At 32.7% G+C, this 19,491-nt stretch overlaps 1 long non-coding RNA gene across 1 annotated transcript; it reads right to left on the reverse strand.

The window, feature by feature from the left end:
• Window positions 1-16,283: 16,283 nt before the first annotated feature.
• On the reverse strand, window positions 16,284-17,197 carry LOC130722783 (uncharacterized). Its single transcript, XR_009014100.1, has 3 exons — window positions 17,160-17,197; window positions 16,513-16,604; window positions 16,284-16,398 (listed from the first exon to the last, which is right to left on the reverse strand). It is a non-coding gene; the product is annotated as an uncharacterized LOC130722783 (long non-coding RNA).
• Between the last annotated feature and the right edge of the window lie 2,294 nt (window positions 17,198-19,491).

Genomic DNA, 19,491 nt, shown 5'->3' on the forward strand with positions numbered 1-19,491 from the left:
CAAAAAGGACACACCTTTCACATTCCTTCTCATACCCTTCTTGCTCTGTCAACTCTGCTGTCATATACCAAGTTTTCACCCCTGATCTCACCATCACTTCCTATGAAAACAAAACCAATGGCTTTGCGCGGGAAGAGGAATGGTGGTTGGCGGCGTGATTTGGGGAAGTAAGAAAGTAGCGAGTTGGGTCAGAGGTGGCTGGGTGAGGTCTCGACAGTGCCGGAAAGGGCAATATAGAGCGACGTCAATGTGATTTGGACAGAGGAAGTGGTTGTGGTAGTGATGCGGTGATTACGGGGAGAGAGAATTGGTGGCGGTTCCTGTGAGAAGAGGAGCATGAGCTTCGAAGGTTGGATGTTAAAAGGCTGCTATGGGAGGAAGGAGAAGAGGACGTGGTGTGGTGGTTGAGGTTGACGGCTCAGATTTGGGATCTAGAGATGAGGTGGTGGCTCTTGAGAAAGTGATTTTGGGTTTTGGGTTTTGATATTGTTGGGGATTTTGGGTTGGTTATGGTTTTTGGATTTGAAGTTTTTTGATTTTGTTCTTTTTCTTTCCATTTTTCCCTTGGAAAAAATGTTGAAGAACATATAAGAATATGAAATGATGTATGAAGAAGATAAAATAGTGCATGAATGTTTTTGGATTTTCCATAAATTGTTAGAGTTTTTACAGAAAAATGATGAGGACCAAAAATATTGAAGGAGGATAATGTGTGGGTTTGAAAATGCTAATAAAATTCTTTAGGGACTCATCTTACACAATTCGAATTTGTGGCAGACCAAAAGTGCTTTTAAGCCTTCTCATTATTTACACTTTATCCATATTCTTCTTCAACTTTTTCCTCTAAACCAAACTTACACTCCGTAATTATTTTTGGTTTAAATGTGATGTAAGAGCGGAAAAACAAACAACAAAGCTAAAACATCCCTATACACAGAAGCGCGATCATCCCAATGGGGGAGTCTCCAAACCCGAAACATAGGTCCCTCCCAAGATGTGCCACTAGCCAGCGTATCTTCAACCATATTCCGCTCCCTAGAAATTGTCGATTGCAATTTATGTGTGTAAAATACTATATTTACATTCTAAATTTAAGGTGCTCTGAATCACTCAAAACTCCTAACACATGTGGAAATATTATTTGACCACTTAATATAAGGTGACTTTTACCAAGAGAAATATTTAGTGCTTTAATCAACCCATTTAAATATGAAAAGAATAGAGAAAAATGAAAACATAATAAGTGTTGTATTGGAGAAAATGAGTGAAATAAAAAGAAAAACTGGTGTACATACAGTAATGATATATACACACCTCATTTTTAAAACACTTCATTTCCACCTCTTTTTGTTTCTATCTCTCTCCTCTTACTATCTATCACATCTCATACTTTCTCTATCTTACTTTTTCTTTTCTTCCTATCTCTCTCATCATTCCACCTCTTCCACCTCAAAAGAGAGGTGTGTAAGTAACATTACTCGTGTACATAAGATGAAAGAAAAGTAGAATGTAGTTGAATTAAAAGTTTAAAATTCATTTGTGTACAAGGTGACATTTGCTAGGAAGAAGTTTTTGTTATGATAAGCCAAAGAATATTCAAAATTAGCACAAGAGTACTAAGCCTAAATTTCACAATCACGTGTGGAACACACTCGAATGTTAAATGGGACCAACTAGAACTCTAGAAGCAGTGATGGTGACTCGTGTGTGTAGTTCGTGATTCAGTAAAAGTAAAACTCGTTAAGTTCTGAAGTCCCACGCTCCAATCACATTCACGTGCGCGCACGCTCCAAAACTGTTGGTTATTTATACACTTACCTGACACGTGGTGCGACTATAATAAAGGCGTGTGAATGTGACTAGGTGAAATGAGCGGTGAGCTGAAGCCGCTAGAGACAGGACCTCCACCGTGGGACCTCGTAACACGGATTGGTTCAGATTACATGTGTACGTAAAAGGAAACTTTTCTGAATGGCTATACAGGGACGAAAATGATTCCACTGAGTAATATAAGAAATTTTTGCTAATAAAACAAATGTAAGAAATTTTTATTTTTAAAATAGTTTAAATATGCATTAAAATTAGAAAGAGAAATCATTTTAATTTTTAATCAATAGTTATAATTTTATATTGAACAATTTTTAACCAAGTTGAAATCAAGTCCATGTATGATGTATAGCATTTTGAGAGAAAAGTAAAAATGTCAAAATGACTTTCTTTTAACAAATAAAAATCTTAAAAAGACTTAATTTATAATATAAATTATTAAATTTTAATATTAAAATTAGTTTTTGAGATAAAATAGTTAACTCATTTAATCTATCTTATAACATTGTTGTCCTTAGATATGATTTCAACAATTTTAATTTTAAAAAACTTATTTTAACAGTAGCAATCGTTGCATGGATTGTCAATAAAATTCTATAAACAATATATACATTTGAAAAATAATTAAAATTTTAATATAACTCAATATGGAGTGTTTTTTTTTATAGGCAAATGTTAGTTGTTAATAATGTTAGTAAATTGGTCATCTCAGGGTTTGAACCATTCACCCTTCACCCTTCATCCCAACCCAACCCTTATGTCTTTAACTCTTACCACTTGTGCTAACCTCCGGGGACACTCAATATGGAGTGTTAATATTTGTATTAACACTTTTCTTAGACCTTTAAAATAACTCAATATGAAGTGTTTTTTTATAGGCAAATGTTAGTTGTTAGTAATGTTAATTAGTAAATTAATCATCCTCAGGGTTCGAACCCTGGACCCTTCACCTTCATCCCACCCAACCCTTATGTCCATAACTCTTATCACTTGTGTTAACCTTCGGGGACACTCAATATGGAGTGTTAATATTTGTATTAACACTTTTCTTAGACCTTTCATTCTAAAAACAAATCAAAACTATATTGATTAAACTTTAAAAACTTTTTAAGATTAAAACAATAGTTTTTATATTCATCATCATGTAAAGCTTTGAATTTTTTCGAATCAAATAAAAAATAGTCTCGTGTTGGAAAAATTGTTCAAATCCTGTCTCAATAAAATTAATTGATTGATCTAATATGTATAAAAAAATCTCAATACAAAAGATTTTTCAGTTGAATGTGTAATATTTGAGTCATGATCTTTTATTGTTTCATTACCTCTCTTAAGTCTGAGTAGTAGTATATTACATAGGTACTAATATTTTTTTAAGGCCTAAAGAAATTGTTTATATGACCTTGTATTATACGCAGCCTTGGTCAAAACATACATTGGAGATAGTCGAAACTATAACTAGCTATTTCAGATGATAGTTTCCACTGCACATGTGGATCATCACGAGGATTTTCCCATTTGGAGCTTCCGAACTTGGAGTTTTTCCCTCGTGAGGATGAAGATAGGGACCAAAATCCCCTCAATAGAAATTTGGCATTGGGGATGGTAATCAAAGTCTCTACTCTACTGGTTCCCATCCCGTATAACTAAGTAAAAATACAATAATATGCTTAATAAGGCGTTTGAGACTTGGGCTCTCTAACATAGAGTGTGACTAGGTAAAGGTGTTGTCTTTCATGCTTGGCCTTCTTCGTTGGGTAAGGATTCTTCCTTTAAAATATTGGGTTCTAACCTCTCCTCGTGTAAGTTTGCTTGCAGTATGGGTCAAAAAGTTCTTCCTCTAAATTGTGCATTAGGCATTTCACTCCACATCATTCCCTAGGAAGGGTTTCTGTTCAGACCTGAGAACAGTCGACTGGGACAATTTCTATCTTCTTTCAAATTGGATTGGTCTGTTGGTGCTGTGCATTTGATCCATTTTGGCAGAGAGGGATGATTCGTTGCTCCAAACTTGCTTATATTTTTATACTGGAGGCAGTCGAGATAAAGAGCTTATTGTCAAAATTATGGATCCATACAATTAGTGTGCGGCCAATGATCCGACCAGAGCCATTTTCTCTACTTTTACGATTATATGTTTAATGCACTTGATGTTGATCTTCCTTTTATGAACTTTGAGATCCAAGTACTGAACCATCTTTGGATAGGTCCCTCTTAGCTTCATATGAATGGCCAAGTGATCGTTAGGGCTTTACAGAGGTGGAAGGGAGTACAGTTTATCATTCTCACTGACGGCGCCAATTTCCAAACTTAGGTATATGGAGATTGCAAGGTGGAAGGTTTGCTTTGTTGGACTTCTCCTCCATAGAAGGGCCTCCTTCTCGTATCTAGCGATCATGTGAGTATCTGCAGGACATGTTGACGCTCAAGTCATCAAAGCTGAAAGAAAATAAGGATTATGGATAAAAGGTTGTGTGTACTTGAGAGAGTTCCTTTAGCATGTGATTATACGCACAAGTTTAACCTATTGGGAGAGAATCAAGTGAAAATATGTTGTCGATATACAACAAATATTATCCAATAGTAGGAGATCATGTTATAAATAATTAGGAATCGTTATTTTTATATGTCTCAGACACAATCAATATTGATATAAAAAAAAACTATTATTTTATTCTATAAGTTAAGAAGGAATATTCGAAAACAATATAAAGATAAACTTTTAGGATTTAATAGAAAAAAGTTTAACTCATTAAGAAATAATAACAAGTTCTAAATCATTACTACTTTTATGAAGAAATTGGCACCTGTGTTACACAAGCAATGCTTAACCAGTGACTCAGCAAGCGGTAAAAGTTCGGAATCTATGAGAAGGATCCAGCAAAGCAAATCAAAAGAGCTAACTATATTAGCTGGTCCTCCTCCATTGTAATCGCTATTTTACGGAAAGAGCAACTGCAATTTGATCTCTCTTATTCTCTTTTCTATAAAAATAATAATGAATACAAAAGTGTGGATTGAATTTTTATGATACCATGCTGAACCTCTTTTGGCATTTCCTTTTATAGGCAAGGCAAGCTTCAACTATGTGCTTGTATTCTCGTGAGGGCATCAAACCCAAACAAGTGCAAGTTGGTATTGTTTTAAATTTAAATGCGATTTCATGTCATTTAAGATATTAATTGAAAAGTTAAAATTTATCCCCGTATCACAAGTAAATTTTATAGTATTCAGGTGTAGGAGTTGTTTAAATGATTCAAATACAACTCAGTAAATTAATATGATTTTTTATAAATAAATTAACAAAAATATATATAATTTTTCTATCTCACTTTTTTTTTAAAGTAACTAACTCATCTTCAATATAATTAAATGATGAGTTATTTAATTTAAACTTTCTCATAAATCATTTATACAATCCAATTAATATAATCTCACATTCAAATTTATGTTAGCAAGAGCGGATCACTCGAGGTGTCATATTTAATTTGTTCTTATCATGATACGACAAATTTGAAAAGAGAGGCTCCAAATGCATGCCTGAATTATACTCTTGTCGGTCAATTTGAGTAATAAGATAATATAAACATGAGATTTGTTTAGTTAAAGTGATGAATATGTTTTAAAGGACAAATGTTATAATTGTAATAATTATTAGTTAAAAATTGTTTTAAAATAAGTTAATTAGTTAAAAAAATTAACGGATGAAATTTATAACTTTTTTACGAATATATATATATATACATATATATATATATATATTTCAAGCTTTTATTATTAATTATTTTTACACTTTATTCTCAAGATATATGGTCGGGTGCTCTCACTTGAGAGGAGAATCTATGGAAATGGATGCGGAACTAGGAGATATATTGTATTGTTGGGGACTTGGGATGATTCAGTATTGTTATTTTTTTACTAACGAGATTAATTTCTATGTATTGATACTGTAAATAAGTTTTACACAAATACTTAATCGCATTCCTTTATTTAACTCGCACATAATTTATTTTAAATTTAATAATATTTAAAATAGAAAATTGAAGGTTGTGATTAAATGACTATGTAAAATTTTTACACGGTCAATGAATAGAAATTAATCTCACTTTTTATTTGTCACCCATTTTCATCTCTATAAAAAGAGATACAGAAAAAAAAGATAAAATAGATATATAAGAGATTATGTAATGAAAAAGAAGAAATGAAGAAAAAGAGATGAAATTGAACAAGAAGAGAAATAAAATTAATTATCATTTTATGGTTGAAGATTAGTATTGGTAAATGAGTAACTTGTTAAGTTTTGAGATAATTGGTTGTTTGATATGGTATCAAATCTTCTATGACTAATATAACTTAGATACTGTTTGGCTTGATTTTTAACTTAAAAGCTATTTTTTTCTACGTATATTCACGGATGATAACTATGAGATTAATTCTTTGAGACTCTAACTTCACATTAAGTATGTAGACCTCTCCCAATAATTTTTTTCTCATACTATCATCAGGAATGAACACTAAACTAGATGCTTAGACTTAAAAGCTACTTTAAGCAAAAGTTAAGTCGAACATGATTTTAAAAATCCCGTAAAAAATAATGAGTGAAGAGAAAAATAACATATAAATAAAATTTTCTAAACGAAGATCTTTTTCTACTTAAAAGCTGCAGCTTTCTCCTAGAACATAAAAGTGCACATTTTTTCCTCAAAAAATATTTTCATAAGTAAATATTTTATTTAAAAATTAAAAATATTTTAAAATTTATTTAAAATAACAATGAATATCGTAATAATATATACATATATACCATTTGAAATATAATATAAAATCATTCAGAGTCATTTACCCAACAGTTTAAAGTAGTCTAGAGTTGGTTAATTAATGACATATAAAATTAACAGTTAGATATTTTATTTGATTCTTTTTATTTGGCGAGGTTTCGTAGGATCTCTTCTTTTCAACTTTATGCTATTAGTGGTGAAGAATATAGTTACAGACTTACAGAGGAGATGCAAGAGCTTTTGATGTTAGATTTCACTAGGGAAGAAGTATGGGTTGCTTTGAAATAGATGAAGCCCACTGTTGCCCCAGGTCTATATGGTCTCCCAGCTTTGTTCTATCAGAGATAGTGACCGATAATTGGAGATGAGATTTCTAATGTTGTTCTTGTGGTGCTTAATCATGGAGAAGATCCTAACCGGTACAATCTTTTGAATGGTTTTCGAAAGAGAATACTCACTTTATTGTGTTTGATTCTGAAGGAGGAGAAACCAAAGCATTCAAGGTAGTTTAGACCTATTTCTCATTGTAATGCCTTTTTTCAAATAATTACAAAGATAGTGACCAATATGATCAAGCTAATTCTCCCCCAGATTGTCATGCCTTATCAAAGCGCTTTTGTTCCTGGTCGTCTAATCACAAATCAAGCCCTAATTGCATTTGACACCTTCCACTATATGAGGAAGTGAAGAATCGAGAAGCATGGGATGGTGGATCTTAAACTGGATATGGAAAAGGTGTATGATCACATCGAGTGGAGTGTTCTCCTATCTGTTTTGGTTTATACGGGGTTCCCGACTACTTCCTAAAGAGATTGATTCTAGTGATTATGAGTTGTCTATCTTCTACAAGTTTATATGTTCTTTTGAATGGTTTTCCTAGGAGATCCTTTATGTCATCCAAAGGCTTGAGGTAGGGTGATCCACTATCTCCTTAACTTTTTATTTTATGAGCATAAGTTTTTTTTTTTGGACTCCTAATGCAGGCTCAATAGCATCAAGTCATCCATGGTGTCAAAATTACTAAGCAAGCTCCAGAAATATCTCACCTCTTTTTGTTGATGATAGCATTATGTTCTTTCGAGCCACTAATAGTGAAGCAGATGCCGTCCACATGAGAATAAGGCTTCGAACGCATTTACCACTACCTTGTCTGCTTCCAAAGAATTGTGCGAGTACCAACAATAGCAGTTGCATTCTGTTGGGATTTCTCAGTTGGTGCACCAGCTCTTGAAGCATGTTTGATGTCCTCCACCTGCAGATTTCCTTAAGCTCAATGTTGACACAACCAAAGTTTATGTGGTTGGGTTATGGTGTAGCATTCGACGACCAGGATGGAGAAGTAATGACTGTTGGAATTTCTAGTGCTTGTGTGGACTTTAGGGTCGAATTCGCTGAAGTTGTGAGAATAAAGAAAGGTTTGAAGCTGCCTATTGATAAAGAACTCTCTAGTCTCTGTGTGGAATTAGATTGTCTTAAAGTGGTGTGAGTCATAGACACTACTAAAAAAACACGATTTAGCGAGGGATTTTAGCGAGGGAAACAAATCCGTCGCTATTAGCGACGGAATGCGACGAAATCAGCGACGGATTCATGGTATTGGAAATAAAATGTTATTTTATAATTTAGCGACGGATTTAGCGACGGATTTGAAACCTCGCTATTGATCCGTCGCTAATTCCCTCGCTAATATTATTTTAATATTTTATCTTGCAATTTAGCGACGGATTTTGACCGTCGCTGATGTCCTCCCGTCGCTAAATCCCTCGGTAAATTTTCTAAAACGTTAGCGACGGAAACTAACAGGAATTCCGTCGCTAAAAATATTATTTTTAAAAATGAACAATTGTTCTCCCAGATTCGAACCTGGGGCTTGTCTCCAAAAGAGAAGGCTTTAGCCAATGAACTAGATTACATTTATTGTATTATGTTCCAAAATATTTAATTTTCACTATACAAACACTAGTAAGTTAAAAGTTTTCAAGTCCAAACACTAAAACAATCCATTCACTCATACTCTGTAAGAAAAACCCTAACACACTCAGAAACTTCCTCTCGACTCTCACACTCTCATGGCCGCCACCGTGTCCCGCTCCAGTGTCGCCACCGTTGTCCTTCCCGGCGCTCCTACTCCACCGTTCGCGTGAAGCTGTTTGCAATGGTGAGAGAAGCGGAGAAGTGGAGCCGGAGGCGGAGTGGCCGAACCCCGACGGTGGCTGAACCACAGGAAGTGGAGCCTGCTCCGGAGTCGATCATGACGGTGAGCTTCATCTTCCATTTCTATTCTTAGATTTCATGTTCTCTCTATTCGATTTTACTTTTGCTTGATACGATTTCAAAACATGAAACCCTAATTTTCGTATTTCTGGATCACGCTCTCTCTATTCGAATTTTACCTTTGGTTTGGATTGCTTCTAAGTACTGATTTTTCTTGAAAATGGCTTTTCTACTGTGTTTTTTTTATCTTTCCCTAATAGGGGTCAGTTTAGCTTTTTATTGTAACTGTAATATACATTAGATTCTCAACAAATTTGGGTTCTTACATAATGGTTTCCAGTTCCACTACATTCAATATTTATATAATCTAATAAGTTGTGGTTCTCCTTTTGCTTGGATTAGTCGGTCACATGCCATCTTCACAATTACATTAGAACATATGCACAAACTCCATCCAGTTTCTTCCAGTAGTGATACTTCGGATGAGGATATGGGTTAAGAATACCTTTTAGCAAAGTTCCATTTGGTAGATCTAGCTGGATCAGAGAGAGCTAAAAGAACTGGTTCCGATGGTCTTCGTTTCAAAGGTCATAATACTTTATTAGCCTTAATTCCCAGTATACTTTTGCTTCAAATTACTGTGTTGTTGTTGAAAATTATAATGACAAGGATTTAGTGACATTATCTTATCTTTTTGTCAAATAAGTGTACACATCAATAAAGGCCTTCTTGCACTAGGTAATGTCATAAGTGCACTAGGGGATGAGAAAAAGCGAAAAGAGGGTGTACACGTCCCTTATCGGGATAGCAAACTCACTCGACTCTTACAGGTTAGAGAAACATTTTGTTGTTTGACAATTGACAAAATAGTTTTGTATGTACGCGTGTGTGTGTTAGCATATAAAGTGAGAGGACTGGTTTATATTGAGAGTGAGAATAGCTACTTATCAGTAACTTTTGTATGGGAGTTTGCAACCTTAGCTTGACTTGTCTGTTTACCTTTTCTATTTAAAACATGAACTAAGAATTGTATCTTAGTTTCTTAATGCTGGTCTCTAAATAATTCTATTGACACTGAATTGAATAGGGTTCAATCCTACTTGGAATCATGTTCTTTGTAAATTTTAGTACCAGAAGCATATTAAAATTTTAAATTCTTGAGTAAGGTCCAATCATCCTGTTAGATTAATACTCTTAAGATGAAAAAGTTATGAAGTATGATGGAAAGCAGAAATTATTATGTGTAATTGCAAATTCCTTACTCAAAGACAACTTAGATTCCCATTTTCTCTATATGCAAAGATGAACTGAGAATTCTTTGAAAATAGGCACCTAGACAACATAAATGCTTAAGTTTTCATGTAGTTCAAGAACTCGGTTTTATTAATGGTTGATATGGCAAGTTTCTCAGCTCTCTTAGTCCGACCCTTGTCACTTTGACTGGCCTAATGCTCTTTGCATTAAGTTTTCCCAGAGTATGTAAATGACACTTTTATGCATATTGAACTATTGGTGTTTATCTTCTGTTTGATTATCAGTTGTTTCACCTTTGGTTATTATATTAAAATCTATACCTACCTCATACTTCGTGCTTCATGGTTTCCTTATTTAAGAACTAGTTAGACCAAGTACATAGGAGGACCTAAATGGTGATTAATTTAACTATTTCAGGTTCATGTATCAGCTATCCATTCTAATGGACCTTTCAGGTAAACTACCCAAGTTTTCAGCTGCTCAGAACCCATGAATCTTGATATTATTTGGTTTTTTAAGTTTTGATAATATAGGACTTGCTAACTTATTTCATGGTTAATCTGTGTCTCAATTTTTAAATGGACTTTATTATCTTTGATAGCATTTTACATTTATTATCTGAATTTTTTGATCTTATTGGTTATTTTTTCTTGGCGAACATGAACCCGATATCCTGAAGAAGGATAATACAAATTTCATGGTTTCTTAGAACACTGAAGTGTCAAGTTTACCATGCTGGTGAGCTAGTTTTTTCACAGTAGTTTCATTCATTATTAGTTTAATTTCAACTAGTTCCCTTCTTATAGTTCTATTTCCAGCCCATATTCCTGGTTCAATTTTACTCTGTTTGATTATTGCCTATGATTAAGATGTATTTAGTTTTGTTCAGTTCTCTGTTTTTTAGCATTTAAATGTGCGGTAAATAATTGTGTGCATAATATTTTGCATGGCAGCCATCTTATTAAGATGCCGTGCGCCAAAGTGCTTTGGGTTGGAACTTGCGGTTTCATCTCCTCTATAAGCCCCGACATCTCAGGATAGAGGGAACAATCTGCTTTGTGTTTCCCTTCTGTGGATGTGAAGCTGCTTGAATCAAGAGGTACATCCCTATCTGTCTAAGTTTGATGCTACTGAAGGGTTTGACACATGTGCTTGTGGGTAAAATCGTTGTTGGGACTTAACTTAATGGGTTCTCACTATGATGAATTAGATGCTGAGTTTGATGACCTTGTATTTAGATGAATATTTATGTATTTGACACTAATGTTTATAATTATGCTTTTGACATTTTACCATGACTATGTATATGGCTTCATTACTATGATTATGTATGGTTAATCAACATGATCTTAAATATGAATGTGAAACTTCAAACTAATAGTAGATTTTGAATTACTTCATTTAGGATTTGGGGAAAATGATCAAACTGAATTGTTATTGTACAAGAAAAATAAAATATGCTCAAAAAATAAAATTCATCACTTACTTAGCGAGGGAATTAGCGATGGATTGGAAATAAAAATGTCAGGCGGTTAGCGACGGAAGTGTCTGTCGCTTTTGTCGCAAACAGCGACGGACTGCTCTGGTCCGTCTTAAATAGCGACGAGGTGTTCCGTCGCAAATAGCGACGGATTGCTATGTTCCGCCGTAAATAGCGACGGACTGTCCCGTCGGAATTAGCGACGGATTCATGGGATAATCCAGCAAACAATTTAGCGACGGAAATATATAAATTAGCGACGGCATATTTCCGTCGCTGATAGCGACGGATTTGAAAATCCCTCGTTAAATATTTATCGACGCCAGTCTGCACGACGGACGGTGTTCCGTCGCTAAATATTTAGCGACGGAATTTTCCTTCTTTAGCGACGGATTTTGTCCCTCGCTAAATTGCTTTTTTTTAGTAGTGAGACGAGATTGAGAGACATGCATTTTTTTTATGAGATTGAATTATTTATCTCATCTTTTGTTTCTATTAATGAATATGCATACTAATAATCAATCACATTATACCACGTCAAATTAGGGGTTTATATTTGTTTTTAATTTTAAGTAAAATAAAAATAAATTCTATGGCTAAAATTGCATATAAAAAAATTACACTGATACATTAACCATTTCCTAAAAAAAGTGAGATGGAGTTTTACACTGACGTCCAATCACATTATGCCATATAGGATTAAGTGGTTACAAATCTTTTTAATTTAAATTAGTAAATTAATGAATTATTGATGTGGCGGAAATCAATTGGGTGCATGTGTAAAACAAGTTTACACTGTTAGCACCTCCTATTTTCTCAAAAAAAAAAAAGTATAGCCTTAATTTAAATATTAATTTCATGCCCAAGGCGAATCAAACTAGGGATGGCAACAGGACGAGTATTTGTACCCGTACTCAGCCTGCTACTCGCGGGTTATTTACCTGTGCTTGTGTCTGTTTCGTGTCAAACAAATACCCTTTTAATAAATACTAAACGGGTTTGGATACCTAAGGTCACCCCGCAGATAATTCGTATATGTTTTTTATCACCCGAAAAAAGAAAAAGAAAACATAGGTACTTTTAATTTTTTAACGAGGTTCATTATTTTTAAGTTGTAAATCTTTTTTGTTTTTTTTTTTACATCGGAAAAATAAATTGCATTCGTCAGGAATCGATTCTTAGACCTTGTACCCAACTCATAAGTCCCCCAGCTCCTACCACTTGAGCTATCCTACGAGAACAAATCTTTTTTGTTTGATTACATTTCAAAAGTATGGGGCTCCTTAAACATCAAAAATAAATCGAGGAACATATTCCATCATGATTATATCTGTCTTTTTTTTGTCTTGACCAAGGTATCCACACAGCCGACAGCCATGAGACTAATTCCTCGCCCCACGGTCAGCGCACTAAGCGGTAGGGGGCTGGCCAAGAAGTTTTTTCTATTCGCAAGAGTTAAGATTCGAACCCCCAACCACTTGCTTAAAGGATGAAGTGCTGAACCACTACCCACTTGATTATCTTATCTGTCTTTTACTTCAATTTATCTCTTGTTACGAAAGCAATATTTTTAGTGATTTAACTTTCATAATTAAAATCAATGTCTACAAGTTTTCTTATATACGTGTACCTCTTCTTATTGGTGAACAATTAATAAAAAAACTCAACGTACATAAGCAAAATCTCAAATGTAATTTAAAAATTTTAATTACGAAAATAAAGCATTAAAAAACACTAAAAAACTGATTACCGTAATAAGAAATATAATATAATTATATGTTTGCTATAAAAAGAGAATATGTGATTGTTAATAATAAAATCTCTTTTTCTAATAATTTCACTACAAGTACGAATATGTTGATATCCGGCTCGTCCCGTTTGCCAACGAGTATTTGAAATATCTGTTTTTCAACTCGCATGTCGTTATATTAGTGACGGATTTTTACCTGTAGACACGGTTTTTTTACCGTCTCGTTGCCATCTCTAAATCAAACCCTATTTCAATCTTATTTATCTGATTTATAGGTGTAACAAAAAAAACAATAATGCTGATTCATTCACATTTTAAAAAAATTCATTCAATTTTCACTTAATTTTATTTTTATCTCTCATTTTTTTTTAAAGTATTACTTGTTCTCTTCCTCCACAAAATTATATTAATTATAATAAGGCGTGTACTTAATTTTATTCAACAAAAAGAAACACTATTTTAGTCCAGGTCCCAGTGGATTTCAGCGAGCCACGTGATTATACCTGAAATTATGAATGAATATAAATAATGGATTATAAGCTTATGTGTACATGGGGTCAAAGAAGTGTCACTGTCACACTGATGTGATTTCGAATGGATGAAATTTGACACATCTAACTAGTGTTTTCTTTTTTTGGCGAAATGATCTAACTAGTTAATGGTTCTGTGGTCTGTTCTATTGGATGGTTAATTAAAGATTTTGTTTTTGGCACATACTGGTTAAATAATCGAGTGGCCTTAATGAAATCAAAATTCCTTTTTCTTTTTTGTGTGGACTGGGTTGTTGGGTTTGGAGTTGGCTAAACCGTGCATGTTAGTCTTCAGGAATAACTAGTAAGTTACCCGTGCAACTGCACGGGTCACGGTCGTCTACCGCGATCGATTTTACTTAACAATTTTTATTTAAAATAAAATATAAATTAAAATTTTTGAGATAAAGCAATTGTAATATATGTGAGTCTGAAAAGTTGCATAATATTTGAATTTATTTTATAGTATATAGTAAAGGTTTGATTAAATTTATGGGAAATTTATGGTGCGCCAATATTTTCTGAGTTTTATTATTACTAATTTCTATGTAATATAAAAAATTATTAAGTAAGATTCTTAAAAGTTATTAATTTTGTTAGCATAGACATTTTCCCCGTTGATTGATGAAATTATGTATTTAAAAAATAATGTAAATTATGGTAAAATTATTTATGTATTCATTGAAAAAAATAAAGAAATAACTAATCTCTATATAATATAAAAATTCATTATTTAGGAATTTTTCAAAATATATAAATTTTAGTAGCATATATATTTTTCCCGTTGATTCATGAAATTATTTATTTAAAAATTATAAGATAAATTATTTAAATAATTTATCATTTATTAGTTAACCAAAATAGTTCAATATAAATCAAAATATTTATTTAAAAACGAAAAAAATATTTTTATTTTAAAAGTTAATGTAAATTAACTCTGTAAAAGAAGATATAAATAATCTGTATATAATATAAAAATTCATGATGTAAGAATTTCTAAAAAAATATAATTCTTGTTAGCACGAACATTTTCCCCGTTGATTTATGAAATTATTCATTTAAACCTTAAAAAATAATTTCGTTAAATAATTTATTCATTAACAAATACTTTAAAAAATAATAAAATTATTTAGTAAAGTTAAAAATTAATTTATCGTAAAAGTTATTTTAAATTAAGTATGTATAAATGAATATATTTTTTGAGAATTAAAAAGTTTATATATATAAATATATATATATATATATATATATATATATATTTTGGCTAGAAAAGCTGGGAAATCCTTTATAAAGGATAAGATAGGAGGTCAACCCAATCAAAAAAGTGGAAACAACACCTCCCAGGTGTATGTAATATAAATATTCATTGTGTAAGAATTATTTTTAAAAATTATTAGCAAGGACATGTTCCCCGTTGATTAATGAAATTATTTATTAAAACGTTGAAGGATAATTTATTTAAATAATTTATTAGTTAACCAAAATAATTTAAATTGTACTGAAATTGTTATTTAAACTTTGAAAAAATAATTTTATAATAAAACTTAGTGTAAATTAACTATATATAAAGGAAGATATGTCAATCCATATATAATATAAAAATCCATTATGTAAGAATTTTTAAAAAATTATTATTTTAGTTAGCATTGATATTTTTCCCGTTAATTAATGAATTTCTTTTTTTAAAAGTGAAATTATATACTTAAACATTGAAGAATAATTTATTTAAATGATTTATTAGTTAACCAAAATGATTTATTAGTATAGGAGTTTTTTTTAAGAAATCCTATTTGTATCGCACACTTAAGTTGATCAAATAAATTTTTGAAGTAATTCTATGTTTATTTGAGATTCTGGTTGGAAAATTTTATATTTAAAAATTTAATAATAAACCATATAAGAATCGTTATTTGACAATATAACCATGTAAGTATTTTTGTTAAACTCAAGTCAGATTTTAAATAAGTTATTTCTAAAAAAAGTAAGGGAGAAGAATAGCTAAAAAATGAAATTGTAAGATTAATATAAATTATAGCGACAACTAAGAACAAACATGAGAAATCCAATTATAAGTATATACTAATAATGACCAAATAGAAAGCATTCTTTGGAGTGAGCCAATATTTTCCATAAATCAATGTTGTACTTGAAGAGCCATCTACTCCTATTAATGGCTCTACCATAACAGACCATTATCTTCATCATCATGCCTAACAATCTTGTTCCACATGCTCTCCTTCTTTCTGCAATAACACAATCAAACATTATAGTGAAAACTAAAATCATCTCCACAAATAGATCAACAATATGATAGTTAAACTATGAAATCCTGATTATGGAGTAGTATAACACTGATCAAAATAACTAAGAATAAGAAAGTAGCATCACAAAGTTGACATTAAAGCATAATAAGTTAGCACCTATAAAATAGAACCAATAATTAGGACGGGAAACGCAACACTGGCTATAAAACAATAAAGCAAGAGCATGAACCTATTATACTCAAGGATGGTGTTTGCAATGTAGTCTATGGAGAAGATAAAAAAAATGAAGCAGTGAAGCCGGCCCCTGTAAAATTCGTAGAGCATAAGACAATAAGTTTTCACTAAGAGGCCTGAATTTTTTTTTAGTAAGCAAACTAAGAGGCCTGAATAATTGAGGAATTAGAATGATTAGTACAACCAACATGGCATTCCAGATTTCAGAAGCAAGCCAGATGGTACTTCCCATGACTCTTTCAAAAAGCAAGCATTCAGATGGTACTTCCCATGGCTCTTTCAAAACAGTGAGAGAAAGAGTAAAGCATTATCCATTAATATAACACAAATAAGCTCAAAGATGAAGGCTTCAAAATCTCAAAAATGCAGCATCCAATTAAGTTGCATATATCACTAAGCAATTATCAGTCAATAAGGTACTTATCCAATTAGAGAGAACATTAGAAACTACATGAGGCTAGTCATGACAACACAAAAAATCAAGTCCTAATTACCAAAACAGCAGTTCGTAACAATTGTTCCTTTTGGACCAAAGTAGCACATTGAATATAAAACTGGTCCAGCAATAATCATAAACAAAAGCTAAAAAATACTAATTTATAGGCTTAGGAAAAAGAATCAAACCTTAAATCGTAGTGAAAATAGAGTGAACAAACTGAACTAATAAAGAGAGAAATTAGAAAGAAATGGAACCTCATTTTTCATCATGCTTTAGCAAGTGAAACAAATTCAGGTTAAGGAACAAAAAGAAATAAAAACAAACAAAGATAACTAATTGCGGAAAAAAGAGATATAATTGTAGATTTCAAGTAGCGTCTTGAACTTGCTTACCTACTATAGTGCGTGAGGATGATCTAGCAAGAAGCAGGTAGCTAGAGGTTTTCAAGCAATGAATTAGATACATGAAGGAACATTAGGTTTTTCATCACTTCTTTTTTGGAATAAATCTGTGCTACTAAATTTTGACACTAAAAACTGAAATGAAAAGAAAATGCAACATTAGAGAGATCAGTTAAAGACACCCAAGTCATAGTCAAAATGAGTTTGTCCTAAGAACACATCTAAATGAAGGGGTTCACCATTTGCACACTAAAAGGATGCAAATATTCGTAGAGGGAGCAAATAACAATGCACCAACTAAATCAAACCAATTTAAGTATTAATATAAATAGCAATGAAAGCTTCTGAAAGGTGTCAGAAAAACTTTGACCATTAAAATTAAGACCTGCTAAAGAAAAAACACAGCTATTAGAACCAAAGCAATCTGACCAGCAAGATCAATACCTGCCATTGAAAAACATATATAGCTTTAGAACAAAACCAAAATTTTAAAAATAAAAATAAATCTTCAAAATACAGCAACCTAACCTGCAAAAAGAGTTCAATTGATACTGTGCACTACCTAAGACAAGTTGAAATTTAGAAATAAAAATACCTCTAAGAAATTGTCCCTCCTGCAAGTAAAGGAAAACGACATTAAGCAAAAGAAGCAGAGTAAACATCAGTAACAACATAGTAACCGGAAAGGGGAAGAAAAAAGAGATCGAAGATTCAGCATGACAGAGTTTAGGGAGAAGGAAGAGAGAAGCATATTTTCAAACTAATTTGATGTGTGAAAGCATTTGATGATGGTTTCAGGAGAAGACGAAACACTCGGTTAAGTTTAACCAATAGAGCTCAGGAAGAGAAGGGAAAAAAATAAAAACTGAGCAAATGGTTTGAGGAGAAGAAGAAACACAGCTTTAGGAAGAGAAGAGACGAAAAAATTAAAGGTGGAGAGAAGAAGATGATTTTGAGTTGTGTAACACCCTCTAAACCCTGCATAATAATATATCATAAATCAGAGTAAAATGCATAACACAGAGGGTGTCACACTTATTCTCCAGAAACATAAATCAAAACACCTGTCATGCTCATAATAAATATATAAATTTTCCAACTTTAATGTCGCAACATCATATGCATAGCACAGCGGATTTATTTCAACTCCAAAATTTAACATAAAGAGAGTTCATAGGTAACTCTTAACATCAAGGTACAAAACTAAACGTTTCCCGGTGTTACATAACAAAGCATGACTCCCCTAACTAAACCGTAAATGAAAGACTAGCTCCTCCAACTAACCCTCGCGAGAAGTTCCACTATCTTCGGTACCTGAGCGATGTCGCATAGAACATCATTCCAACAGAAGGGTGAGAACTCATATCATATGGATAAGCATAATAATAAATAATGTAAAAGCTTATCTATGCTCCACATAAATTACTCACATTCACTAACAAATAATAAATTATATAATTTTAACATAATTAATCAAGTTCACAGTTATGGCAAATACTCCATAAATTATAGCTCAATTAGAACATATATAATAGTCTCTAATTACCACCACATCAAATCTCTCCAAAAATATCACCATAACACATATGACTCAAGTGAGACCCGTGCAAATGCCTTTGGTACCAAAGTTGTTATCCTTAGCGGTATCACCGCGTCCACTTCAGACAGATAACCACCAATAAAGCCCTCGCTCTAGGCTTCAAAAACACTCCAGTTTTGGGACAAGTCACTAGCCTCCACGAGAACTAGCAAACATTGCCTCTTGACAACTATGCAGTGTATTGTGCAAAACTCAACTAACATATGCATATTCAGACCATCTCCAAGTCCTAATTATTTTAGCATATTCATCATCAGTTGAACAAAACACATATTACATGTTATCAATTATACAACTTGCAATCACAACAACTTAGCATCTCAAACATAACATCAATTCAGAAACAACATCATATAATGATTATTAAAAATAGATGTAAATTAAATATAATTCATATATAACAGGTTCTGCAACTATTTCCTAAAGGCTGGATTTCTCTCTAAATTTTCCCAAAAACTCACGACATGCTCATGCTCGCCATCTCGCGACATCTCACTGCACAACTCGCCATGTCGCGACATCTCACGACATCTCCCTACGCAACTCGCCATGTCGCTGAATAACTCGTCATGTCGCGACATCTCACGACATCTCCCTACGCAACTCGCCATGTCGCGACATCTTGCGACATCTTCCTGCGCAACTCGCCATGTGCGCGCACCACACATCTAATGAACTATTAAACAGATGTAAATTATCAAATATTCTCAGAAAAATCTAATA

The sequence above is a fragment of the Lotus japonicus genome, chromosome 6, assembly GCF_012489685.1.
Source record: "Lotus japonicus ecotype B-129 chromosome 6, LjGifu_v1.2".
NCBI lineage: Eukaryota > Viridiplantae > Streptophyta > Magnoliopsida > Fabales > Fabaceae > Lotus > Lotus japonicus.